This window comes from Falco peregrinus, chromosome 1 (genome assembly GCF_023634155.1).
Source record: "Falco peregrinus isolate bFalPer1 chromosome 1, bFalPer1.pri, whole genome shotgun sequence".
Taxonomy (NCBI): Eukaryota; Metazoa; Chordata; class Aves; order Falconiformes; family Falconidae; genus Falco; species Falco peregrinus.
This window is the reverse complement of record NC_073721.1, coordinates 129,493,561-129,521,350: the sequence shown is the minus strand read 5'-3', so window position 1 is coordinate 129,521,350 and position 27,790 is coordinate 129,493,561. Positions and strand designations below refer to the sequence as shown.

Below are 27,790 nucleotides of genomic sequence, written 5' to 3'. Positions count from 1 at the left end.
TAATGGCTATGCACATCCCAAGACAACAGTCCTTCATACACAAGAGGTTGCTGGGAACTTTTCAAGGAGGTGTTTATCTAATGGCATGCCACAGGGATCAGGGTTAGGTCCAATATTCTTTAGTGTCTTCATTAATGAGCTGAAAGAGGGGGTAAACAGCATGTTAATGACATCTAGGATGAAATGAAGAGAGAACAATGCAAAGGGCCAGGGGAGGTCACTGGTGCCAGCCCGCCAGAACTGAGTAGGGCTGGACTGTATCTGCCATGGGCTTTGGTCTGGCTTCACATTGGCCTGATTTGTGAGTAAAATGCAGCTCCGTGGGGCTCAGCCTGGGCAACCAGAGCAGTGGGTTGGGTGCTTGTAAAGACATCAGTTAAGCTGTGGTGTTGGCTGCTTTTTGAAATGCATGAGTAGCGGAACCAGCAAGTCTGGGTGGAGGTTTGCAAGCATGGAGGGAAGCAGAGCCTGTGTGCGTTGCATGTCTCTCTCACGTGTCTGCACTTGCATGTGCATGCCTTCCAATACTTTCCAGAGAGATTTTCATCTGAAGAGCTCTGACAGCCTTTCAGGCATCAATCACACAAACGCAGCAATAACCCTGCAAGGTCAGTAAGTGTTATCAGATGGAGGAGAAGTCTGTGTCTCTGTGCTGTTCCTCAGGGGAACAATTTGCACCCGAACAAAGAGAGATGAACAGAACGCTGGAGTCCCCTGCACATTCACCACAATCAGAGCTTTCCTGATTTCTGAAGCCAGGGATAGGATCCAGGTCTCCTGAACCCCCGTTCTCTGCCTTGACCACTAGAATCACTTCCTCCCCACAGAAACCTCACCATGAAACCACCCACAGGAGAACGGCTTTGTTGTTTGGCAGGGAGAGCACAGGCTCTGCTCTACCCAATCCACAGGCACATTTTTGGGTTTGCGTGTTTACTAAAATCTTGGCTTTGCTGGTCTAGAGAGAATAAAAGTCAATTGTTTACCAGCCAGGGATCGGCGTCTCCCTGCCTGTACGTGTAAATATCTCTGTACAGCCATACCAGGCCATAGGGAATGTTTGTGGTGCAGCAGCCTGCTTGTATTAGAAGCCTTGTCTCTCTTCTGTGGTAAACACGTTTCTTGTTACCTGTTCTCACTGAAGCTTTTCTGGCTTCTCCTATCCTTTGTTTGGCCACTTCGGCTTCAGGGCCTTGTGATAGCTGGATTGATGAATTTATTTAATAATAAAACTTAAAGAACTGGTTGTTTTCTAGATTGCTCCATCCCAGGCAGTGGCTGTCTCTGAGGAGCCAGGTTGTGATGGGGTTAGTGGGGAGGGAAACAGGGCTGCACGGTGAATCTCAGCTCTGCCAGCCCCACTGTGCCTTCTGCCTCTCAGCCCTCTCCCAGGACCCCCCTTCCTCCGGCCCTGACAGGATAGTTTATGGTGCTGTGCAGGCTGTCCACACCCTGCCCAGTTCATCTCGCTCAGGACGTGGTAGTGACCATGTAAAAGGGAGTTCACAGCCCAGGGCTACAAACAGGACAGTATGACAGTAGAGGGAAGGTGACAGAAGACAGGGAGTGGGCCTTCCATCAGTTATTTCTCCCGGGCAGGTCCCTACCAGGTGTCACAGCGCATGCTTGCTGTCTCTCACCCACTCCATGGGCCCATGTTTGAGTGTGGCTGCTCAGCACACTGGGGGTCTCCCAGAACCCCGGTCTGGCTGTGCAGCTCCAGAGCCTTCCTGCACGGTGCTGCTGGTGTGTTCTGTCCCAGTGGGAGTCCAACGTGAGAGTCTCACGTCGTATTTGTGGGACTGGATGCTTGTTCTCCCAGCCAGCAGAGTCCCCCAGTACTGAGATTGTGCAAGGAGATCATGATGGGAGAGAACCCAGCATCATGGGGAGGAGAGGCAGGCAGTGAGCGGGCAGCAGAGGGAAGTGAGGGTGATTATGGGAGTGAGCTCTTGACTGGAGATATCAGAAAGGGAGATAGGAAGGAGGAAAGGACCTTACTGTGGCCAAGGTGAAGGGAAAGACTGGGTGAGGCTGGAGACTTTCAGTGGCCTTGCCCATCCTCTGTGAGGGACAATAGCACCCTCCCCATAGGGGTTAGCGTTTTCTGTTTATTCGCATGGCTGGCAAGCAACTGCACTTGTCTGGATAAGGAATTGGTAAGTGTTTTAAAACAAAGGTCAAGAGTTCTGTGTTCTGGATCCCAACCTGAGGCATCTGCTGCTCCTTTTAATTGGAAGGCAGTCAACTCCTGGTGGGTGTGGGGAAGGGTTCCCCCACCCCCAGCCTCACACATGGTACTGGCAGGTCTAATGGCCTGTTTTGCTGCTTTAGAAGACTTGATTTTATTCAGCTTCCTAAAATCTTGAGTTCTGTGATATCTGCATGACAGCACTGCTTTGCACGGAAGTCAGTCACCCTGGTTCATCACTAATGCTTTCCTGTCTGCCAGTTTTACAGCTGGATAATGCAGCCCACTTCCCATTGCTCTCTGACCTTGGTTTTGCAGAGTGTTCAGGTGCATCTTAAAGACTCCATGTTTCAAGAGGCAGGAGTCTGTCACAGCTGCAGCTTTGTGCTTCGGGTGTTTCGTTTCCCTGAAGGTTTGCTCTTCCTTCAGGAGGAAGTCTGTATCCTCACACTTTTCCGCCCATATCGTAGTGATAACTCCAAGATTGAGAATGAAGAAAACAGAGGCAATCAGGACCCAAAATAATTATCTTGATCATCTATAATCATCACACAGAGTCTAATAGCACATAAGCACTTCTAGCGGGCTGCTTTCAGGAACACAGAATGCAAGCAGTATTGTTAGAGGACTCACTGATTATTTAAAAAGATACTAGCCAGCTCTGAACAGTGCAGTGGGGGGTTCTCTGGACTGCAAGTGTGCCTGTTTATTACATATGTGGAAAACAAGGGTATATCCAGTGCTGAACCCTTCTCTGTTCAAGTGTTAATGGGTGTAGTTTCCAGAGACAGGCTGTGGAAATTACAACTCAGCCCCTTTCTGACTGATCCTGGGGATCTGGAAGGTATGGTTGGGAAGAGCCCATAGCTGCTTGAACCCCTCTCCATGGAAGGGATTATTCCAAGGGAACTCTCTGATGTTTCCCATTGTGTCTCTCTGCTCCTCCCTACTTTCCTGCCAGTCCTGAAATACATAACCCTGAACAAGGACTTCAGGTCTGAGTTCCCTGCTGGCAGGACTGTTCTCCACCACACTGAGGGTGCGGGGCTAGAAAGCTCCAAGCAAATTCGAGTGACCTCCATTCAGAAGGGGTCCCTGAAAACATTTGCCGTTAACAAAACCCAACATTCTTCAACCCATATCCTTGCAGCTTAGTCCTCCTTCTCCACATGCTGCACTGTCAGGGAGAGCCAAGCTTGGCAGCAAGGGAGAAAGGGCCAAGGAAAGTCTTGGCCAAAATGAGTACCGTCAACTGCTGCATTTAGCCGTTTGGTGGAAAGTCTTCATAACAGTCTGCTTGGAAGTAAAAGGTCTTAAAGCTAAGAGCACAAGAAGAGTTAAAGCCAGATTTCTATGTGTAGTGGAATTAATTGGAATCCCATCAAAAGCCTATGGCACCTCATCTTCAGCAAAACATCTGAGATGTTACACATTTACTTACTCTGATGTTCTGGGTTATAAAGGGGCTTTCTGAAACCCTTGTTTTCCATTATGATCTCCAGATGAGGATGTAAAATCCCTCCTTACAGGATGCCAATCCTGAGGTGTCTCTGTGAGCGAAGGAGGGATATTTCTCATCCTCTCAGTATTTGTCAGTGGGAACTGGTGTTTCTCCCACAGACACCACCCACTGCCAAGAACTGTGCTTTAGCAAGGCTCTTATGAACTACTTTCAGACCTGGAAGGGTTATTTTCGAGCCAGACATTGATGTAAGTGCTTTTTTACTAAAATTCAAATGCAAATCAATCAGAATTTCACTCCAGCACTTCAATTTTCCTTTAGATTTTTTCCAGGGGCACCCTCTCCTGGCTTATTGGCAAGACTGTGGGAATGTGGTCGAGACAGGAGTCGTCCTCCTATATCTAAAGGGCAACCAGCTTAGGGACTGAGCCAGGTACTCCTGTTACATGGGTATGTTCTGCCAGTGAGCCGAGGAGAGCTGCGCTCCGTTGCATGCTGCATGCCTGGTCAGAAGAGCCCTGCTGTAAGCTATGCAATCGACTGTGCCTGTTGTTTCAGGGATGTATAGTCCTACAGCCAGAGGGTAATGTTGGGTCTCAGTTCAGGTCCCTGCTCAAAGCACAGCTGGTTTCGAAGTGAGGTCCAGTTGGTCAGGGCATCACCCAGTCAGCTTTCATCTGTCTTCAAGCACAGGGATTCTTCTGCCACTCTGCATCCCTGTCCCTGGGTTTTCCTGGAGCTGAGTGCTCAGTAGCTGAGTGTGAAATCTTTTTCAAAATCTTTGCCTTTTCTCTGCTTGCAAAGCGCGTTTATCACTAGCTTAATACCTGCTGGGTTTCCCCTGTGCTCTTAAAGCTCCTCCAGCCTCTTCATGGACTTGCAAGTACAGGCAGGACATCGCAGTGTGTACCCAGGGTGACTGTTCTGTTACTGGCAGAGAGGACTTGGGGCCAGCCTGGCCCGTTGGATCCCCTGGCCCAGGCGGTGGAAGGAAGAGGAGACTATGGGAGCCAAGCAGGGGCTTCTGCTGTAGCTGCAGAGCCTGGAGCAGGACAGTGAAGGGAAGGAGACTAGAAAGCAGTGACCCCGGTTGGGTAGCAGAGTTGCTTTGGTGGTGTGTTCGCCTATGTTTTACACTTCTGAGTAGAAGCAGAGTCATGTTCTGAAACAGATTTTGGGCTGGGGTCTCCTTGGCTTGGGGATGATAGCTGGCTCCTGTGGGTTACCCCTGCAGGGCTGAAGGCTGCTGCTGGCTGGAATGGGGAAGTTTTGGAGCAGTAGGGCAGAACCTCTGGGCCTTTATGCTTCAGCTCAACCAGTCTAGGAAGAGAGTGGGACCTGTATAGCAAGGGGGCTGAATGTCCCTCCCATGGTCCTTCAGAGGAAGAAATGGAGCAAAAGAGGAAGATGATGAATGAGTGATGCAGCTGGGGAAGCTCCTGTGGCAGACTCTCAGCATGAGAGCTGCAAAACAAAGCTTTGTGGTATGGAACTGTACAAGCTAGAGGGAGGAGGCTGGCCCCAAAGAGCTCCTTACCAAAGAGCGAAACTGGTGGAGGTGAACAGAGAAGAGTGAAGTGATTCTGACTGAGGTCTTGGTGCTGCACTGTCAAACTTGCTGTAGGAATCACAGTGAAAGAAGATTTTGAAGAAGACAAGTAGGGAGCTTTGTGGGTGTTTTTCATTTCTAGAAGCATGAATAAAGAAAAGTGCGACAGTGCTTCCTTGAAAATCTGGTGGGTGGACTGGTGCTATGAGCTGATAGAAGATGGGGGCTGATGCCTTCATAATGAATGAGAGATGACAGATGGGGAAAGGCGAGGAAGGGCCTTCAGCACTAGTATAATCAACTTGCTTCTGAGAACATTGGGATGGGCTTTTTTCCTAATATGAAAGAGAAAAGAGAGGACATTTGACTGAGAGTAATGAAATACTGGGAATTGCAGAGATGAATCTGGTCGGTCCTCTGTTCCTGAGACACTTGAAGCAATGACCAGCTTCAAGAGCAGAGAGAGAGAATGGTCTCCCTGGTCTTAAGGAGGGTAGGTCTACCTCTTCCTAGCTTCATCAGTGGCCCTGAGCTCTTGTTTTGGAAGAGAAGGTGAAGCACCAACCCCCCTTCAGACTGATAATGACTTCACACCCCTACTTTTTCCCCGCAAGCCTTTTCTCTTGCACACTAATGAGTCTGAGCCTACTTCATTGTGCTTCAGTAATTGTGCTTTTAATTATGCTCTGTGTCTTTGACCATCTGTTGTGCTCTTTTCAGAATCTGTTTCAGTTCTGATATCCCCTTTTGAGATGAAGGGACCACAAGTGCACGCAGTATCCAAGGTGTGGATGATTCATAGATTTTTCTGTTCTGTTCTTTTTTTTCTTTCCAAATGATTCATACCACTTGATCTGTTTCTTGATGGTTTCTGAGCATTAAGTTGACATTTTCATGGAACTGACAGCTTTATGTGGAAAAATGAGGGCCTACTGAGAGGAGTGAAAATGATGTCTCTTGGAGAGGAAAATCCTGATCCTTTCAAGATGAGATTGTTTGGACAAGGAATATCACAGGAATTTGAAAGGAGAGGTTACAATAGCTCCCAGTATGGAGGCCACCTGGGAGAGCAGCCAACATGAAGTTGATGGTGTCAGGAAGATGCTATAACTTGCCAATAGACATATAAGAGCAAGCATGGCAGACCTCTCTGAGCAAGACAAGGGAGAGGAAAATCAAGCCAGGAGAGGGAGCTGGAAAGGCTCCAGCTTGAACAGAGGAGATGAAGAGAAGCAAAATGAAAGGTTAATGAGCCAGAGAACTTGTTAGGAAGTTGAGGCAACTGAAAGTTTGGGCAGAAGATGTACAGCAACATCTGTGAGGGGGTCTCATTTAGGGGTTGCAATACAGTGGGCTGCGCAGAAGGAGCAGCAGCATCCCTGGTTGCTAAGTCAAGCTTTTGATCAGACTGCTTTGCTCACCCCGGCCTGGGAGTCCAAGAGGGAAGATTTGGTCTGTAGAACTTCTTGGAGGGTAAGAGCAGTGAAGAAAGCATAGCATTTGGTGGATGAAAGGAACAGGCTTAATGCTGATATATTTGCTGTATAGGATAAACATAGTCGACACAGAGGGGTGAAGCCTGCAGGAACAGTGGCTAGAGCTGGAGGAAGACCAGGAGGTGATAACCTGCAAGCGGCCTGTTCAACTTTTTAGAATAAGGGAATAAAAAGGTCCAGGGAAATTGTTTATGTTATTCTGGCACCTTTTGGCTGTGTATGGGGCATCTTTTCCCTTCATAGGGAGAACTTAAGTCCAAGTGGCTTCCTCTTTGTATGTCAGCCCGTGCTCTAGCTCCTTTCTGCTGCCAGTGAGATACTGTGATAGCTCAGACTCTCGTACCCGGGAATACCTGGTTCTCAGCCAGGTGACTGCTTTGTCTGTGCTGTGACAGTGTGGGATGTGGGCAGAGTGGGTATTCATAATGTGGTGCCAGACGCTCAGTACCCTTAGAAAAGTCTTATTCCATCCCAAGCCACAAAGATCATCCCTTGACGTCTGGCAGCTGTTCCTTGTCTTGTCTTCTAAGCATCTTTTAAGGATATCTCAGACTGCCTTGATGTGATTTCCTAATGCCCTTTTTGACCTTCCTCTTTTCCCTGGGCCTGACAACTTGGTGCTTAGATGTCACCTATTATCACTGCTCCCTACATGAGCAGTGAAAAGAACCACCTGACCACCTGATTTTTTGCTTGCTGTCTCTGTTCCAGCTCTTGGACATCTTTCATCTCCAGCTTCCTACTGCAGGAAGGAATTGTGGTATTTGGCCTCATGGTTACCAGCCCAGCAAAACTGTCTATTAGCCAGAAAGCAAGAATCACCCACAACTAAGGTAACCAAGTCTAATTCCCATTGACAGGAGAAAACTTCCATTGCCCTCTGCTAGTCCTGTCTGAAAGGGAGAGCAGCTGCTGGGATGGAAGGATGGAATGGCGTACAGAAGCTAAGTTACCTGGCCAAGATTACATGGGGTATGTGGCAAATCTAGGATTACCAGGAAGATTAACTGACATAACTGCACTGGTTAGTTACTCAAGCTAGTTACATCAGAGGTGATTTGGGAGCCCTAGCTGCTTCTTGGAGGGGTTTCAGACTAGATCCTAGCTGAGCCCCTGGCCAGATGCCTGTGCCCTGCTCAATCCCAACCCCTTCCTGCCCTCTCCAAACAGGCCATCTTGACGCTTGGGTCATGGTTTAGTGGGGCTGTCTCATTTTCTAGGCAGAGGTATGAGTTGCCAGGTCCGAGGCTCCAGGAGTGCTGTCAGCTGTACAACGATGTGCAAGGCCTTTCTCTGTCTTCCTTCTCCTCTTGCTGTTTTCTTATGCATGGAGGATGGTGAACATAAATAGCTCACCAAATTACTTAAGGGGCTCTCTGTCTTATTCCTGTATTCTGCAGACAGGTTCCTCTCCAATATAATCCTGTACCTGCAGGGTTAGGTGTCAAGCATCATTCATATGAGAGGACTGTAAATGAGGTTCCTTCAAAAACTACTTCTATTTTGCTTAAGGCCATAATGGGGAAACTACTGTGTTTCCATTAAATCCCCTTTGTATCAATCTATAGAGCTTGGCTGTGGGCAAGAGGTGCTGGGATCCCGATAGGCCACTAATTAATTACCAACCCCACATTCTTTATTGGCAATGCAGGGGCCTTCCGGCACCGCCTCTTGATAGTTAATTAGGGTGAAAGCCAAGGAGAGGCTCTGTTTCAGTGGCCATCAGTTAACTTTCCCTCTGGCTTTATTCCTTGCAGACACGTCTTGGCATTGTGAGGGGAAGCCAAGACTGAACATATGGCTTATTGTAGAGCTCTGACCTTCCCAGAGTGGGGCAGAGCCAAGGGGCTGGAATTTCCATCAAGTACCACTCAAAAGCCCTCCTGATGCCATGGAAAGCCTCTGTGTCATTTCTGGAAAAATAAACCCAAGGGCAAAGTCCCAGCAGCTGTTGTTCTCTCATGTTCTTCCTTACTATACAACATGGACAGCTAAGGAACTTTTGACGGTGCAGTAGAAGACCACCTATGAAATCTTTGCGGGGCTCAGTGCTCCAAGGTGGTGAACAGCAGCATAGTTCCACGGATGCTCTCTGACAGGGGCCTGCTGGCTGTGGGTGCCCCTTGCATGGCTCTGTGAATTCAGGGGACTGCAAGATGGTGGATTGGGATACCTGAGGGCACACTTCTGCAAGCCACACACGCAGCCAGTTGGGATCTCACCTGTCATCAAACAGAACAGCATGTCTGGGGTGAGGCACGGTTGTTCAGAAACTGTCCAGCCGTGCTGGCTGTGCAAGCTGTGGCTGGCTGGCCTGGGAGGGAACTTGGATAAGCAAAATGTAACTGCTCACAGCGGATTGCCCAGATCTGGGTAGGAAAAACCTTCATTTGAAGAGGGTTTCCTGTCTTCTCCCAGGGAGTCCCCCGCTGCTGAGTTTGCTTTGTGCTGTGGCCTGGTGTCTGGGATTTGCTTTTCTCAAGACCTTAAAACCCATTCCACTCCCCAGCTCCTCATGGAGTGCAGCCGGTCTCCAGCAATGTGGCTGTTTGCTCCTTCTCTGGACTCTGCATTGCAGAGAAAAAATTTCTACTTTATTTCCTTTTGCTCTGCAACGACCTAATTAGTTAACTTTCTATTGCAGCCTCTTCCTACAGCACTTGCCAAAGAGCTCATCAAAGCCTGCCTGCCCTGGCGCTGGGGGAGGCGGATTATTAGCCTCTCAGTGTTCAAGGTTAGAGGAGATGTTTCCTCCTGTTGTGGGCTAGCAACTCTTCCAGACAAATCTTTAGCCTCTCCATTCAAGATCAAAACTGCAGGCAGCTGGAGGGCATTAGAGTAACGCTCATTCAAAGGCAGCACTTTGCTCCCTTTAAGTGACTGTCAGCCCTGCCTCTGATGTGCTGAAGGCAAACTGACTTCACCCTGCTGCCCCACACCTTGGGCCAGAGCAGAGAGCAGCCTGGCTGGGAAGTGGCTGTGGTCACTGGGGACATGTGGCCTTGGCTTGGGAACCCCGGGGCACCCACATTCCTCAGGCCCTCCCCAGCAGGGGGCTGGTGGGACCTTTGCTGGGTCACCTCTGCCTGTGCCTGCCTGCACAAGGGGCAGCTCACAGCTCTTCCAGAGGGTGTGCTTATGCTTAGTGTCGTGCAAGAGTCACCCTTGGCTTTAGGGAGGATAAGTGTCGAAAGGAAAAGGCTTTGGCAGCTGAGGTCGTTTTGTTACTTTGGAAGACTCCACCTCATGGAAAGCGTTGGTGTAGTGAGCTGAGACGTGCGGGAGTGCTGGAGGCTGAACATGTGCTGTGGGGCTCCATAACTCCGCTGATATTGTTTCTTTTGCCTTTACCCCAGGATTCTGCTGCTGTGAAGGTGTTTGAGAGGTGATAATAGGGAGTGTTTCCACAGAGTGGACTTTACAAAAGATTCCTCCAGGCTGCACTGGAATATCACACACTTAATTCTTGGCATAGCTGGACCCATTCAATTTTGGGATGACTGCAGGAGTGTCTGGTCTCTCTCCTACCTTGGAAAAATAAGGCTCATAAATAGCCATACTCCTCTTGTGGCAGGGAGACTGATGCACATACCGGGTGCCAAAGACTAATGTAGACAAAATATATCACTGCTGGCTGTGATTTCCCAAATATATGGTGTCCTGGAGAGGTGGTAGTGTGCTGAGCTGGCCCTCCAGCTCAATACTCTCTCAATACGTGAGAGAGTGGGAGAGCCTGGTTAAATACCCATGTCCTGCACTCAGATTTCATGTGCGTGTGCCTGCATGGTATGCGGAGAACAGTGGCTTTGCCAGTGTCCTGAGCTGCACGGAGCCCTGCAGCAACAGCAACACAGCATCTAGAAATGAGTGTTGGGGGCCCCAGGCACAGCCTGCCTTCCTGGGAGGGACTGGATGAGGGCAACGTGGTGCTGAGCTGCGTATGGAACTGGGACCAGCAAGGGTGTCTAAACCCGCTTGGCTACCCGGTGACTCAGCTCCAGGAGATCATGATTCTGTGATTCTATCATTGTGTGTAAGGAAGGCAAGGACAGGATTTGCAGTGATGACTAAGGAGAGGGAACTAGAAATCAAGCAGGAGGTGTTGGAAGGGTGCTGGGAGTTGCTGTCAAAGTCGAAGGAGCTGGATCTGACTGGTGCTGGACAAGAGATCGGAGGAGATGACTAGGGCAGAAGGCAGGTGGTTAGAGTCATCCCAGCCCTTCCTTACTCGAGCAGCTCTGCCCATTGCCACTTACTCCCCCAGCAACACTGTCCTGGGACCTACAGGGCTGCCCCCTACCAAGGGGCTGCTGAGGTACTGCTGGAGCCCCTCGGCTGGGGAGCAGGGTGCCGCTCCCCCCCGCACCACCTGCACTCGCAGGGCTGTGCGTATCCGTCGTTCCGTGGCTGCTGGTGCTCCTCGCTAACAGCTGGTAAATCCATTTGCTCAGCAGGTGTGTTCTTGCATTCTCTGGAAGAACAGGGTTTTCAGAAGAGAGGGGGAAGAGAACAGAGGAGAAACTGGAGGGGGGGTAGAGGAAATAAAGGGAAGTAGAAGGAAGAGGGAAAAGGCAGCAAATGACTCGAAGAATTAGAGATGGGAGTGTGAGAAGGACTGGGTGTCCCCAGTTGCTTTGAGCACACAGCAGATCCTGTGGTGTGTCTGCTTTATTACTGACAGAGTTCTCCCTTCTGTCGGCTTGTTTCCTAATTGCTGGTCTTGTAAACTGCTTGATTTATGGCTCTGTTCATCAGTTCTGGCCCTCGGGTATAACATGCTTTTCCTTCCAGGCTGGGAAGTGAATAACGAATTAACAGCCCGCCTTAGGTTCAATAAGAAGCTGAGCATTCACGGATCTTTATTGTGATGCACTTGCCAAATTTAACTGCTTAATTTTTACTTCTCATTCATGGAGGGTATTCAACGACTACTTCCCCAGGGCAGCAGCAGCACTGTGGATGCGTGGTGCCTTTGAAGTGTCCCGCAAGAGAAGCCACCGAGGAATGGTTTTGTCTTGGTTTGCACAGAGAACTCAATCTGTTTCCTCACAGCTTGCTCTGAAGCTGACATTGTGTGCCGTACGCGTTTGTCTCGGACAAACTTCATTTCAGTACAGCTGAGGGATGAAGATCAAGTCAGAGAAGAACGGCACTGCTGAGCTGGAGCCATGGCTCCCTGGCCGTCATCCTCATGTTCGGCCTTGATAAAAGGTTTGTCCTAGACCCTGGAGTAGGGTCCTTAGAGTTGGTGCAACTTCAATCTTTTAGTGAGCAAACCAAGTAGCTCTGCTCCTACAGTTCTTGATGGCAGTCCCGTGCCTCCCACGCAGCTCTGTTTCAGGTGGCTGCATGGTCGCACCATGATGCACCAGGTTTATGGAGCATCCAGGCCTTGGTATGATGAGTTTTGTCCAACCCTGCCACCCTGGAGGTTCCCTTGGGTTCAGAGCATGTGGCTGTTTTCCTTAACCAGTTCACAGGACCACGGCCAGGAAGATGTGGCGTGTTCACACATCAGCTCAGCAGCACCACAGACACGCTGCAGCAGAGACTTCACAAGAAAGAAGATGCTTGTAAACCAAAACCTTTGTGAAGGAAGAAAACTCCTGTGAAAAACAGAGAAACTACTGTAGAAGTGCTGGAGCTGTTCTGCAAGCATGACACTCTGCAAGCACTAGCTCAGGGCTTGCAGGTCTCGAGCAGATAAAGTTTAAGCTGACAAGTCCCCTCAGGACTTAGCAGCTCTCTGCCATCCTGCCCTTGAACAGCCTGTTAGGATGCCGTTGCTATCTCTGAGCTGCTTCGTGGCTGCAGCAGGTAAATCTGATCTACCTGAAAGGGGAAGTTCAAGAAAATGGCTTTTTGCCTTCTGCATGCTGCTGTAGGAATGGGGCGTTCAGCTCTGCATCAATCACAAGAGGACGTGAGTGAAGGAGAAAGCTTGGAAAGTCAAGTGGAGCATTAGTATAAGGCCTGCAGCTCCTTGGGTGCTGTAAAAACTCCAGTGGAGGGAGAGTTTTACTATACCTGCTCAGTCCTGATCCAGTGCACACTTGTCTGCAGGAGCTCAGCCTGCTGGGAACTTGGCTGGATGGAGTGTTTTCTTTTCTGAGAATCCTACAGCAGTGAGAGCGGCTGATGTCTGGTTTTTCTCTTAGGGCACATACAGTAAAGCAAAGCAGAAATAAACTACAGGGTACAGCGTTTCTTTCCTCTTAGCATTAGCAGTACAGCTTGATTAGATCATCACGGCCATCCTGTATGCTTTGTCTCTGGCTCTTCTTTCCCTGGATGGGTCTGCAGGTGCAGACAAGTGTGTTGCAGTCTGAGGGGCAGGGAACTGGTGTCTTTGAGCACCACGTGCTGGAAGCATCTGCCCAACCCAAGCCTGTCACTGCGGTGCAGTTGTCCCAAGCAGTTTGAATGCCTCCAGTTCTTGTATTCTTCAGCTTCTCACAAGGCTCAAGAACCTGCCCAGCCTTCAGAGTGGGCTGGGCCCCCATGTGTATGCATGTCGTATCCAACAGGATCTCTGACATGACCTTTGTTTTCATGCAAAATCCATGAGTCTCACCCAAGTGCCTCCTTCCAAATATCCTAGCAAGCCTCTAACAAGGCTGCAGATCTTGGAGTGCAAAGCACGAAGACGGGACTGCAGCATTCTTCCTGGGACAGAAGCAGCCACTTACCGTGGCTGTAGTCACTTGGTTCCTTGTGCCATGTAGTCCAGGATCCAAGAGCATGAGGACAGAAGATCACAAGAGCCTCTTGCTTGCATTTCATACGTCCTGTTGCCAAGGATATTGACTACTAATTACTAAACTAATCTGAATATATACTCAAAGTCCAGGTGTTATCACTTACTGATAAAAAAGCTTGAACTGCTTTTGGTTCTGTGTGTGAGCATGCTCACACCCATGTTGAATCTTTGTCATATTTCCTAAATTGCATGGCAGGCAAGATGGTTCAGATACAATAAATGCAGGAGTTCAAGGTCCTGGCATTATCTTGCATCTGGCTGCTCAGCCACCTGAGGCTGCAAGCCAGCAGCTGAGATCAAAGGAGCAATAGTGTGGGATCCATGTTCAGGGTGGGCAGAGGAGATGCCTGCACCCTTTCCCTCCTCCTGTGCAAAGGCTGGAGTAGTTTCTAAGCTTGGGACCAAATCATCTCCTTTCTGGATGCTGCTGTGGGTGGCAGCACAGCACAGACAGCTTCCCTTCGGACCTGTTCCTACTGCTCACACTGCACAAGGGGCTTTACATGGGATCACAGTGAGATATTACTCTTTAAATTCTATATTCACATGGCACAATCCTCTCTGTCACCTCTGACCTGTTCCTGCCTGACTGCCAGTATGGATCTGAGCACTACAGCGTTCAATCACCTTCCAGACAATTGAACAGGAGCTGTTCCAAATACCGTTGCTTTCCTTCTCCACTGCCCATGAGCAGGAATTATCTCGAGCAGGTCATAGCGGTGTGTGTAATAATGACTGTATCAGTGAACATGGTCCCTGTTGCCTGGATGCAGGTAAAAAAAAAACCCAGGCTGCTAGTAGGAAGGGGATCTCTTCCAGCTGAAGATGTGATAGATGAGCATCTGTTCCATCTTTAGAATTTTGGGGTTTTTTAAGTTACTATATTTCAGCTAAAGGTTACTGTCCCTCTGCTGTCGGGTCTCTTCCTGCAGCTCAGGTAAGTAACTGTTTGTGCTTCTGTTCTGTACAGCACAAAGTAGAACAGATTTGTGTGGAAGCCCTGCTGACAGGATCTTTTTATTCTGAATGTGCTGACGTCGGGGATCTGATCTTTCGCAGGAGTCAGCTTTACCATGCATGCCCTGTGGTCACAACAGTTGCCCCGTGACACTCCCAGCCTCAGTGGGCACTTCTGTCCATCCAGTCGACTGTAGCTGGCATGAAAGGATGAGGTTAGTGGGGGTTTTGGCGGGTGAGCCCCAGGGTTTGTGCATTAACCTTAGGAAGAATGTTGATTTTCAGGTCAGAGATCACAACCAGGACTGTGCACTGGACGGAAGAGGCTTTTGGACCTTGTCCCTCTTGGGCGAGGAGGCTCTGTTCCTAGCCGAGTGCTGCTACACATGGCTGGTGTCAGAGCTGGGGGGCTGCTTGGAGCAGGCCCGTACCCTCCTAGGGCAGAGAGCAGGCTGCACATCATTTTGGGGGCTGTCAGGTGCCAGAGACCTGGGCCAAATGCTCTTCGCCGCTTCCAAGATTCCTGATGCGTTTCATGAATCAGAGAGTGAACTCAGACTTGAGGACTCCTGGGGTGAGGAAATAAGGATTGTCCCAACCTTCCTCATCAAGCTGCAATCTCCAGTGACTTTATGGGTCCAGGATGCCTTTGTCCTGCAGCTCTGTTGTGTAATCTGGCACTACAAGACCGCCCTAAAGAGTACTAGGTGAATCCCTCTAAAAATGTCCTGGGCTAAGTTATGTTTGACACAGGTCTGGATTGGGAGTGCTTGTGAGGAGTGAGCTGGGCTGTGGCTGTCTTCTGAAACCTGTGGGGACCGTGGATGTGAAATGTGAAACACCAGCCATATGCCTGGTAATCACATATTATCCTGATACATCCATCCCTTCCATGGAGGGACAAGGAGGCAGATACAGAGTGTTTGTACACGTTCAGACTATGGAAAAAGACAGCTCATCCTGACCGAACTGGATTGGGGGGTGATGGGAAGCGTACCCCAGCTGGCAGATCTGCACAAGGGTGGTCTCATGGAGTGGGACGGTGACAAGGCATGAGAAGCAGTCCCAGCCAGAGCTGGCACAGCTTCAGCTGAGCTGTGGTTTCCCTGCTCATTTGCCCTGCAGTACACCCTTCCCTTGGCAGCGGCTGGGAGCCTACATCCCTTCTCCCTACCCGCAGGCTTGCTTGCAAACTAGAGGGAGGATCTGGTAGCAGCCCCCACAAACATCTGGGTGTTTTCCAGATCTCTCCTACTCTCTGGAGCAGCTCTCAACTTGCTTGAAGTCGAGGGCATACATTAACTCACTGTCTCTTTCTCCCATGCAGCGCATTAGCTACACTCTGGCTCTGTGGCCTGAGACGTGCTGAACTTAAGCAGTAAGTGCAGGTTACCTGCAGGGTGACAGGAGCCTTCTCGGGCCTTTTTGGTGATAGAAACATTTGTCCATTTTCAGTTCTCTTGAGCCAGCTGGGGGATACTGCACTGCTGAGCATCGCGCCTCCACATCCTTGGCTCACCCCCACCGCTAGGAAGGGAGAGCTGCTCCATCTGCACACGCTGGGCTCTCCTCGCCCACTGGCTGGAGCACAGGGAGAGCTGATCACCCGAAGACGGGTGAGCTGTAGCTGACCCTTAGCTCAGACAGCCCCAGCTCCTCCTTTCAGATCCCAGACTTTGTCCCTAAAGGCAGCCAGCCCCGCAGGGGTCCTGTGGCCTGCACAGAAGCACGGGTGCAGGTTGTAGCCCTCCTGGCAGACCAGAGCTCCTGGGCTGGCAAGAGCTCTGCTGCCTGTGGGCTAGCTAGGGCCATGTCACTTCTTCTTCCCAACCAGCCTGGTCTGCAAGGAGACACAAGGCAGGGAGTGATCTGTAATGGTCCCCTGTCCCTGGTGACCACCCCCAGGCCCCCAGCTCCTGCTGACAGACACCGCCCGGTGCGAGGCAGAGCCCTGCAAGGGGGGGAGGAGGTGACCCCTTCCTGGCTGGCACCGCTGCTCTGCAGAGATGGAAAGTTCTGGCAAGGCAGGCGTGGGGAAAAGGAGGTGACTTTTTTCCTCTTCGTTGCTCTGTTCGTTGTTTAGGTAACAGGTGGAAGAAAGACGTTGCCGGCTGCATTAAGGAAGTTATTGTTTAGCTGAGGGCTTGTTTGTTCTTTTGGGGAAGAAGGTTGTGTTTGCCTCTGGGGGGTATATTGTGCAATAGTTCATTTTAATTAGTTGCTCTTTCTTTGCCTTGGCTTCATTTAACCAGAGAAGAAAATTCTGAAAGGAGAATTCTGAAAAGAGAGGGTGAGAAAAAATACCCACAAAACAAAGCCCAGAATGGGGCTGGGGTTTGGGATCTGTGCTTCCAGCTTGTCCCTGATGTATACACTTAAAAAGAAAAATTTTTTACCATAGAGGCAGGGAATGTGCCTCATTGCTTTCCCTCTCTTTCTAGCCTCTCCATTCACATAGGGAATGAATGAGGGAAGTCTCTGTATCTCTGTGGTGGGATAATGGTGATGTGGAGATGAGCTGAATGTATAATGGCCCATTTCCCAGGAGAAGCGGCCTGTACCAGCAGCAGTTTGGCCCATATGTCTGAGGGCTGTGTCTCTTCATGAGAGCACCCGATAATTTTCTTTCAGCTCTTCTGCCCTTGAGGGGAGCTGAATGCGATGCTCCCGGAGCCGGGCAGGCTGCCGCGCAGAGGGGTGTGCCGTGTAACTGGCTGTTGCTGTGAGAGTAGGCACCTGTTTATCTGACTTGAGTGCAAACTGGGCATTGAATAGGAGTTGATTCCCACCCGCTCTTCCTATCCCCCCTCATTTATATCCATTTTCCTCTCCCACAGCCCCGTGGAGAGGGAGCAGGGGAGGATCCCCCGTGTCCCCTGCTGTGTCCCCAGGTCGCAGCTGCTCGGGAGGCTGGGGTGCGCAGGGGGCTCCCAGCTCTGCCTCTGCCTCACCACCGCTCCTTCCCCCAAGCTGGAAGGTGATGGTCATGACAACAGCCAGAGAGCAGGGACAGGCAGCTGGGGTTTGGCAAATTATAGGTCAGGGCAGGGTTTGCTTTTGTGTGGGCCATAAGGAAAGGAGCCCTCCTGGTACAAAGACAGTTAAAAACGTCTCCATGAAAGCGTTCCTGGCTGCCCAGAGCTCTCCAGACCATATTTTCAGGCTGGCGGCACTTGCTGGCAGCCTGTTGCCCTCACAGCAGAGCTGGGTGCCTTCTGTCCATTCTGTCTCCTCTGTTCTCTCCGAGGGCACCTCCCTGCTGTTCGGGTCTGAGTGAGCGGTGGGTCACTCACACTTCAAGCCTTTTTTTTTTTTTTCTTCCCTTTGCAGCTCCTTAAACAACAAAGGTGTTGAGTGAATTTATACCTCTGCCTGGTAACAAGACAGATCAGTGAGATGCTGTCACCATTTTGTGAGGGCTCCATAGATTTTTATTGCTTTTCAGTCCTTGGATTCCCAACCTTCCTTTGGCTTGTAAATTGCCCACAAAATGCAGACACAGCTCCTATTCTGTGTGTTCCTTTGATGATTTTATTTATATCTCTTGCTTTGTCTTGTCTTTTATTACAGGGAGACTGCAATTAATTATTATCCCATCAGCTTCTATTTAGCCTGACAGTACAATGCAACACACAGTGTCCAACCTTCCCCTGCCTCTGTGTGCACGAGCGGGCAGCTATTCTTGAGCAGAACAAAGGCGCTGGCAGCTTTAGAAAGGGACGTGCTGCTAAAGGGCAGCTTAAGGGAGTTCAATAGCACCAGCAGAGCACAGTTGTGACATGGCTAAAGGGACCAGACATCCCAATTTAGTTGTGATACTCCTGATTTTATCTTCTTGTCCAAAGTGTAGTTTAGACTGTTACTCTCTGAGTGGGTCTAGGCTTGTGGTTTGAGCAGAGGTACGACTCTTGTGGGTTTTTCCCAGATCTCTGATTGACCAGATCTTTTCATGTCTTACCCCCTCTATGAAATAGAAATTGCACCTGCAAGATATGTAAAACCATCTCTGATTGTGAGTGTAGGCAAAGCCCAGTGGGAAGATAGGAGGGGCACATACCGAGGAGAGATGAGCAGCAGACCAGAGTGATCATAAATCTAGAGAACGCTTGCCCAGGGAGCAGGCTGAAGGAACTGGCAGCGTTGGGGCAAGAGACAACGGAGATACACCTGGTCATGCTCTGGCAGAGAGGGAGGGTCAGATCTGTTATGCATATTTGCAAGGTAATGGGAGGGCAAGAATGGACTTAATGTACAACAAGGGATGTTCAGTATCGTCACAGGAAGGTTGTAGGAATAGTAATAGTGGGAGCAAATTTCCTGGGCTGGCGAGTGAGAGTCTCCAGTGCTGGAGCTTCTCAGGAGCAGTTTTGGATACGTGTCATTCTGTGAGCGTATGTGTCAGAAAGAGGTGCTTTCAGGCACAACCCTGTAGAAATAATGACTGAAGAACTCAGGAACAAGCGTGTGTTAGACAGGGAAATGTTTGATGGTGATTTCAGGACTCTTTTCGTATCCAGTCTTTAACACTGGGTTCTGTACATGGGAGATCGGCTTTCTCTACTAGAAAACCAGCAAAGCTGTTTCCGCCCTTTCTTTTTTCTTCACATCTTACAAAAAGGTTGATTTGCCCTACAGGCCTATGGATGGCATGGTGCTGTTGCCAAGCAGTGCTGGTGACGAGATAAAGATGTTTTAACAAGATCCTGTGCCAGGTGAGTGGAAGCTGCTGTTAAACCAAATGTTTGTTCACTTCACTCCTGCTTATTTCTCTCGTTGTTTCATTTGTTCATTTACACCTGATCTTGGCAGCCTTTGGCAGTGTTCCGCTGAGTCTGGCCTCCCCAGACCAGCTAGTGACAGTGGAGCAGAGCCTCTGGGCCAGTGTCCTTATGAAAATGTCCATGTAGTCCTTCTACACCAGCGTCCTCACCTCTCTTCCCCAGCAGAGTCCACCCCATGCTTCAGAGGAAGCTGCAAGATTGGGCTATGATGCCATAAATTCAGAGAGATGTTTCTTGCTCCTGTCCTCCACAAATGACATGTGCTCACTAGTCCACATGGCTACCAGCCATTAGCTGGTTTAAGTTTTTCAGTCCAAGCGAGGGTAGCTGTAGGGCTCTGTGGGAGATGAGGGGCATGCCTGGGCAGGGACAACAGGCAGATTGAGCTGGCTCTGCCATTGCTGCTGTCGGAATGGAACTGCCAGAACTGCAGAGCTGAGATGCTGAGTTGGCTGGTAGAAAACTGCCTCAAGTTTAGGACTGCCTCGGTTCACCCCACTTAATTAGCCTTTCTGAGAGAACAGATTGACTGGCTTGGGTGCAGTTCTGCTCAGGTGTGCTAACCCGCTCCTGAGAGTGAGCTGGGGTGGCCTTGCAACCCTGTCATGTTGTGAGAGCTTAGCCCAGCTCTGCATTACTTCAGGTCTCTCTCCCATGCTTAGAGGAGGAAGCTAAAGTTAAGGGCAGTAATTCCATGTCTGATTCCAGGTCTCCCATTTGAAAACCTCAAAGAGGTGGTCAAGTGAGCTCTTCTTCCCCCTCCGGCCCAGCTGCATCCCAGCTGCATTTCTACTGAATCTGTGATTACTGTGATAAAGCTGCAACCAAATTCTGTCAGCTCTGAAGCATGAACTATGAAGGTTGGTCTTTACATCAGACATGTAATTACCTGTCTACGAAACTATGAAAATGTGCAAGGAAAAAAAAGAGGGAAAAGCAAGATCTCTGTCAAATGAGAGAAAGGCTATCATTTTCCCCATTATTTTTTTGTTTGTTTTTCTCTATTCACAGTAGTGCACAGCTGTGCTTAATCCAGCTAGGAACCTGCTCCAGAGGTCAGTCTACCCGATAAGCTACCTGGTTGCTGCTGACCCTCAAATCTCTGCAAGGGCATCAGACTTTATGTTTGAAAAGCCTGGAAAAAATCTCAAAATACAGAATGTATTTTATGGTGACTGAATACTGAATTGCAATCAGAATGGCAGTACTATTTGTTAAATGCAAGTTACTTTATTCATTTTTCTTACTAATTGTACAGTACATGGTTAGCTTGAATGATCACACATAATTCAAGGAGAATGGTTTCTGCAGCACTGTCACGACTTTGATGGTGCTGATTGAGAAAAGACTTAAGATTTCCTGGTAGTCTACAGATTATGTGCTAATTGAGGGGTTTACATGGAGTGACGTGTATCCTGTGCTTGGACACATACCTTGAACATAGGCAGTACCTCTTTATTTCCTAGAGATCCTTAGATATGACTGAGGTCCCAAGTTATCAAAGCCTCTGCTTATTTTAAATATGTGCTTAAAACTTTTTTAAGTAAATGGTGCTTAAGTATGTGTTTCAGCTTTGGTTGCACACTGGAGGGTTTTGCTGAATCGAGGCCCCTGGCTGGCTCAGGATGAAGCTGCACTGGTACCTGCTCTTCCCCAAGGACACATCTTATCCCCTTGATTGACTGGTCCAACACAGAAGGCTTGAAACACCTTGGTGACTGTCACCATTAACTTTTATTTCTTTTTAAACACAATAGACAAACCCGTAAGAGCTTGAAAACTTCTTTCCATGAGAAACCAAACGAGAATATACGTAGAAGGAAAAAAATATCATTTCTGGCTATATTATTTTATCACACCAAGTGGTAGGGAAGCGTTGCAGAGGATTACTGTATAGTGGAAAAGGCTTGGTGTTCTGTGCGTGCTTTAATGACTGGACCTTTGTTCTACCTTTTAACTGTGACCATTTAATAACTACTCGACTCACTTTGCCCTCAGCAGGATGTTGCACATAGCTTCGCTGTGTTGAAGAGCACAGTCAAAATTAAAAATGTAATTTAATTATTCAGCTGGTAACAGGCAGCTTACCCAGTAGCCTGCCTGTGGAGTGGACCTTTGTAAGCATCCTTCTATGCAAGAGTGCTTCCCTAGACAAAAATTAACTTACAGGTGTTATGCGGGGAGTTCCCAAGTCGTGTCCTGTGCAGTCTTTAAATCCCATGTGAAAAACCTCTACTGAATGTTTAGCCAACAGGAAAATGAAGGACAGTTCTCTCCTTTAGCAAGAAGAGTTGGGAAGTGGATTTCGATGGCTTTGCATGGTGGATCCTGGGAAATACAGGAGCTGGTCTCTGCTCTGAAGAGTTCAGGGTTTAAACATACAAGTCAGACTGGAGGTGGGAGGGGAAGCTGGCCCCGAGGGGAAGGTGACATGCCTAAAGGTGGCACAAGAGGACAGTAGCAGAGCTGGGATGGACCCCAGGCCCCCAGTGCAGCACCTGTGCAGGGTGTCAGCACCAGTCCTTGCAGGATTTGGCTGCTCCTTGAGGTTTGCCAACTGCATTCAGATGTGGGCAAATCCTATATGGAAGGACATTAGTGTCTACAAGCTGTCATGGTGGGTAAAGAAACTGTAAGAAGCCATTTTACATACCCAGAGTAACTGAGGAGGCCTCCTGGGCTTCTCTGCAGGTCGGGAGAGGAGGTACCTGGAAGAGGCAGGGAGCTGACAGCTGTGGGCTGGGGCAGGGTGGTCATGAAAAATAAAGAAAACATGTTTTGACTGAATACATTGGTGGACTTTAGTTCTCTGGACTTCAGCTTTGTTCTTGCAAGGCAATCTTTCCTGCCCAAAACCCCAAGCTAGCAAATTCCCCCAAAGCCCTGTTTCACTGGAGAAAGATCTCTCACCGTGATTGTAATGTCTGTCCAGTGTGCAGGTCCCAACCAGACAGTGGAGCGAGGGAAATGCAGCGTTCCGTTTGAGAGAAAGCTCTCGGTTGCCCTGAGGGAAGAACAACAGGTCTTTCTGCCTGGTCTCCGAAAACAGCTTCACTGGACCCGACTCTCCTGTCAGGCTGGGGTAGGATGAGAAATAATGGATTTGCATTGTGGTGGGAAGGATTTAGGTTACATGTCAGTACATTCTTCCTTTGGTGAGGATAGTTTGGCCATGCAACAGCTTTTTTTAGTTGACTTTTTTGAAGTAGATTTATTAGATGTAGAAGGTAGTGATGCTGTCTGTGGTTGGAAGCTGCCAAGACAGACATTACTGCTCCTGCTCCACTCACTCTCTTACCCAAGGTGCTTCATCAGGTTCCATAGAAAATCAGATCAGATGAAATCCTATTTTGAGTGTCTCGTGCCAGGCTTAATTCCTTGTGCTGTGTCTCTCTGTCAAAGGAGTCAAGTGCCCTTGTCTGCAGCAGCCCTCTCTGGAGGGTTAATTCTTTTGCCCCTATGCTTGTTCCTGTACCCTCTGGCTCTCTTTTAGTCTGGCCCCTTCTCAAAGTGGCACAAAAATGGGCGTGATCCATCACAACAGAAGTAACAACAGGAGGCAAAGATTCAAGATGAGCGTTGTTCCTATGAAATCTTCATTTACAGTTAGTTTGCAAATGTTTTTTTTTAGAAAGAATAAATTTAATGGATGGATACATTGCAGGTAAATGATGTCAGACTCATTTGATCACTTATGCTAATGAAATAACTATCAGTCTAGATAGTATGCATCTATCTGGGTGCCCAGAAGGTTTTAAGAAAATTTTGCATGATGGATTGTAGTACAAACTCCCTAAATGTAGGCTAAAATAATCTATTACTGAAAAGGGTAAAATATGGGCAAGAAGGCAGAGTCATGGCTTGAAGCTAAGGGTGAGTGTCAATGAGGAGGTGACTGAGCAGCAGATCCTCTGCCAGGGCTCTTTAATATTTTTATTAAAGATTTATGCAACGCCACAGCACGTAGGATCATTAAATTTGCAGATGATGCAGAGCTAGAGGGATCAGGCAAGACTTACTGGTCTTTCCTCACAGAGAAATTGCTTTTTTGGCAGTATAATCTTGCTAAATTATGTAAGGAGACTCAGAACTGCACTAGGATCTCAACTGGACCATGGTGCTCCGTGGCAGTTGCAGCACCTGCGGCCAAGAACTGGAGGTACCAGCTGAAGCCTTTTCAGTGGAGATGGGGAGGTTTGCCCCGTAAGATGTGTGGAGGTATGGGGTTGAGAGGAATCACAGCAGGATGGCAGGGAGGTATTTTTCCTTCATTTTTAGTTCGTTGAGTCCTTAGTACACTCTCACCATAAACATTTGCACAGCAGTGTTTGATAAAAATTACTGGGAGTGGTCATGTTTTGTTATAGTGTATCAAGTATTATATATTCTGTTTGACCATGTTTTATTATAGTATATAAAATAGATATTCTGTGTGTAGCTGTTGTAGCAGTTATATCTGAGAGAGCTTGTATTTGTGTCTGTGAGTCAGGACTCCCCTGTTCCTGATAGCTGCGGTGGAGGGAGGGGGAGCTGGCTGGGAACAGCGCGTTCCTGGCCTTGCGTGTCCGCACACAGTGGCGTGCCCGCACTCTTTGTTGATGAAGAGCTGGCTGGAGCAGAGGCCATGCTTCTAGCCCCTGCCCTGTCACAGCACACAGCAATGCCGAAGCATAGCTGTGTCCTAGCCCCGGTAGCTGTGTGAACACTGCTCTTATCATACCTGTCATCTGAGCTACCGAACTTCACCTTCGTCTGGGCTCCTGGGTTTAGGTACTCTTCATTACACAACGTCTGGGCAACATCTTGCCAGTCCAGGCAAGAAAGGCACTTCCTTGGCTTCCTCCCGCTCCCGTCAGGCGCCAGACGGCTGAGCTGTCCGGCAGGCAATGTGCGATGCTCCCCGGCAGCTTTTCTACCAATTTTTAAGAGTGATGTGACGACTGCGCTACTCCAGTGACGGTATTACATTCACTCCTCTTTCTGCCACTCTGTGAAAAAAATGTTCAGTCTTTGGAAGATGTACTATAACTAGTGGCTGATTTGTCACACGAGACTCTGAATAGGGGAAGAGTGAAAATAACAGGAGAGTGGTTTTTCCTCTATTTTGGTTTCTGATTTAAATCAGCTTCTGAAGCAGCGTTCATTTCTGGGAGAAAAGTGATGCTTTTGGATTGAGATTTCTGCAACAGGAGCAATCTTCTGGGGTAGCGAACACCGTATTTCAGAGTTAGCATAGCTGCTTAAAGGCGGCCAGTTACGCTTACAGCATACCCACATGCCACTTGCCTAATTTCTTCACCATTGAGAAGCTGAACTGCAAATCTTCAGACAGCTGTTATCATTAACAGAAGGGCAAAAATATTAAAATGTAAACCACAAAATAAATCTGTTAAATAAATCTAAGATAGAACTGAAGAAGAAATCTGAAATCCCTGTGTAGCAGATATAACTCATTCTTACTGCCAGCTGAAAATCAACCATAGCAGGAGAATTTAATGATACCATTGTTTAGTGAAATTAGATTTGACACTAGCCAGTTACCTTTTATTTTGGTTGGTTAGGATTTGCAATTGTTTGACACTCATTAGAAATCATAGTAACCTGTTTTAAGGGCAGGCAAATTAAGGTTCCCTCTCTCTGTACAAGATTACTCATCACACCACAGCTACATGCTAATTGGAAAATAACTAGGGAATGAACATGTCTTAAACAAGCTGTCATCTGAGCATGTCAGGTAACGTACCAGAGGTGATTTGCAAAGAATTTGGTCATATGCACAACAGGTAAGAAAAAAAAACTGTTGCAGGAAGTTAACACTACAACAACTTATCAAATGCAGAAGTCTTTATTAATCCTTAACGATCCTGCTAATTTCTTTATGGGAATTCACCTGACCTTCTGTTTCCTTCAGTGTCTCTAGCGTGAGGACGTATGGTTCCCTACCCGAACCTCAGCCCTGGCTTTTTTTTCATTCAGAGCCTGCCACCGAGTTAGAGGAGCCCGAGGGTTCGCCAGGCCAAGCCAGGCTTCCAGGGAAAAGCCCTCTCAAGGCTGCATTCACAAGACAACAGGGTAAGAGGTGAGCTCCGAGCGTACCACCTCCTGTCTCCTGATAGAGGAACTCTTCTTTGGCTAAACCAGAACAGAGTGGAATGGGGCAAATTTTGGCTAATTCTTGCAGAGGGGCTGTGCACTGCAAAGGGCTCTCGGGGAAGCGTCGTGAGGCCTTGCAGGGAGCAGGGGGCAGAGGCTTCCTAGCGGTTACACCAGCACTGGGAAACAGCAAGACATGGTAGGCGCAGGTCTGGAGAGTGAAACTTGTGGTGCTGGTCCCCCATATGCGTTTTGGGAGATTTACTTTGGATAGGTCTGATGTGGAGGATTCAGTAGTGGCTGGGACATGTTGTGTGGGTCTCTGGAGCTCATCTTGTTGTTTAGTTTTGTCTAAAAGGAATCCAGTTCTGCAACGTGGACCTAAATGTTCTAAGTGGGGAAGGTCAGGAGAGTCATGGCAAAAGGGCTGTCCTGCTCCAAAACAAATGACAGTACAGCTGTAGAAGAGCCAGCAGGAAGCTGGTCAGACTGGCCTCTCATTCCCGGAAGCAGCTAATGAAAGTTAATCTGAACATGCACAGCCTGTTTTATTGTTTTTATAACTGTTCACTCTGAAGTGCTTTTGTTCCAGGGAAGCAATATTTTGCCATCGGGAAGTTGCTTGTTTCATGATTAGCATCTCTGTTGCTCCTGGGGGAAGGGATCACACTGTCTGGACAGATTTTGAATCCACCAAGAAAAGTGGCATCTGGTAAACTCCACCCAGGATCCAGTCTGCAAGTGGAGAAGTTGCCTGGCTCCCGCTGACATCTTTGGATTTAGGAGCCAAGAGATGGTGTGCTGTGTGAGGCACAGCATCAGATGAGAGTGGTGGGACGTGAAGTTCACCTCCTAGCTGTGATGAGTTTCCAGCCCAAGTTTGGCAGGAAGATGTACAGGTAAGATTAGCTTTATCAGTTTATTCTCTGCAATGCATTCATTTTTTTATCTAGAAAATACACTCCTTGTATCACACTGCCCAAGTCTATCTGTTCCCTACATATTCAAACAGAAGATGAATTTTCACTTCTGACAGTTCACCTTGCAAAATCAAGGGAGATGGAAAAAAGACCCTCCTGTGTCAGTGTGGTGATTGATCACTTTTTATTTTTGCTCAGATGCCAGGTCTGGATTTGAAATAGAAAAGTAGTGTGCTATTTTATGGAGTTACTTTAGGAGGAGGCCCTGAAGGAGGAATGTAGAGCACTGTAAGACAGGGCTGGAGAGATCAGACAGGAACCAGAACAAAAGCCGCCACTGTTAGAGATCTGGGAGTTGGTGTTGGATGAAGCGGGGCCTCCCGCTGTTTGCTGCTCACTGTTGCCGTGGCCAGGCTGGCATCACTGTGCAAGGGGAAATGCAGACGAAGAGCTAATCTATCGAAACAGAAGGACAGACTTAGCTTGAGAAGATGAGCATGCTGAGCTGGTTTCTGCTCTGTTACACCCTGAAACCTCACTGATATCTGCACAGCTCCCCAGCTGTAACTCGGGGCAGACAGGCACTCTTTATGCATTTTCTCCAGAGCCAGACTGGTGAGGATTTGGTGAGGACTGGAGAAACTGATACTGAGATTTTCAGCTCAGCAGGAGGGAATCTGTGTTTGCTTAATTTGGGAAGAGACAGTCATATAACTTACAGTATGTAAAGCTTAAGCAGTGGAAGTATCCCCCTGAGCTCAGCGTGGAGTTCAAGGCAGCTAGGAAAAGTGTTTCAGGCCACCCGAGCCTTTCCAGTGCTTCCTCCGTTCCATCAAATACAGAGAAATGCCTGCTTCCAACAGTTTCTGCAAGAGCTAGACTCCAGTCTAGTAATCTAGGGGCTAAACCAGCCATGTTTAGTCTAACTGCCTATATAATTTCTCCCAGAAGGTGCATTAAAGATCACCTTCTGAAAAACAGCTAAACTCGTCATTCCACCTAGTTCTCTGGCAAGCTTTTTTGATAGTCCAGTCCTGCTTCTTGTTTCCCTACTGCCAATCTTGTTGGAATCTGCAAACTTCACCACAACAAGGATTTATATAACATCATTTAGATCATTGATAAAAATATTGAATAGAACGGTAATTGGAGTTTCACTCTTCTTTTATCCCAGATCTTTTTATGCAGTGTAATATTGCCGTACATTTATTGAATTGTGGCTATTGGAACATCCAGTAAATATGCCTTTGAAGAGTAGCCAGTTTCCAGGAATGCTTTCCACCTCAAACATATATTCCTTGTCCATTATGTCAGCAGCTGAGGTTAAGGCTTGGGAAAATAGAAATATTAAATGCATAGGTGTGTGTGTCACTGCCTGGTGCCAGATTGTTTGCACAAGTGTAACCAGATCATGCCCTGTGGTATCTGGGCATCTTGCTAGTTTTAAGATCAGCAATTAACTCTTCGGCCTTCAGAGGTCCAGCAGGAGGTTTTCCCATGCAGCAGTTTCTGGGCTGAAGGCATTATTGTTTCAGAAGAACTTTTGTTGCTGGCATTATGAGAAGCCTAGGAGCAGGCTTC

The 27,790-nt window shown here is 48.3% G+C and overlaps 1 long non-coding RNA gene across 1 annotated transcript in view; it reads left to right on the top strand.

The window, feature by feature from the left end:
* The window catches only part of LOC114010832 (uncharacterized), a 75,649-nt gene extending 48,718 nt beyond the window's left edge, over positions 1–26,931 (top strand). The window contains exons 6-9 of the long non-coding RNA XR_003552505.2: positions 7,410–7,531; positions 19,051–19,127; positions 25,173–25,275; positions 25,882–26,931. This is a non-coding gene — a long non-coding RNA (uncharacterized LOC114010832). The remainder of the gene's footprint in view (positions 1–7,409; positions 7,532–19,050; positions 19,128–25,172; positions 25,276–25,881) is intronic.
* The last annotated feature ends 859 nt before the right edge of the window (positions 26,932–27,790 follow it).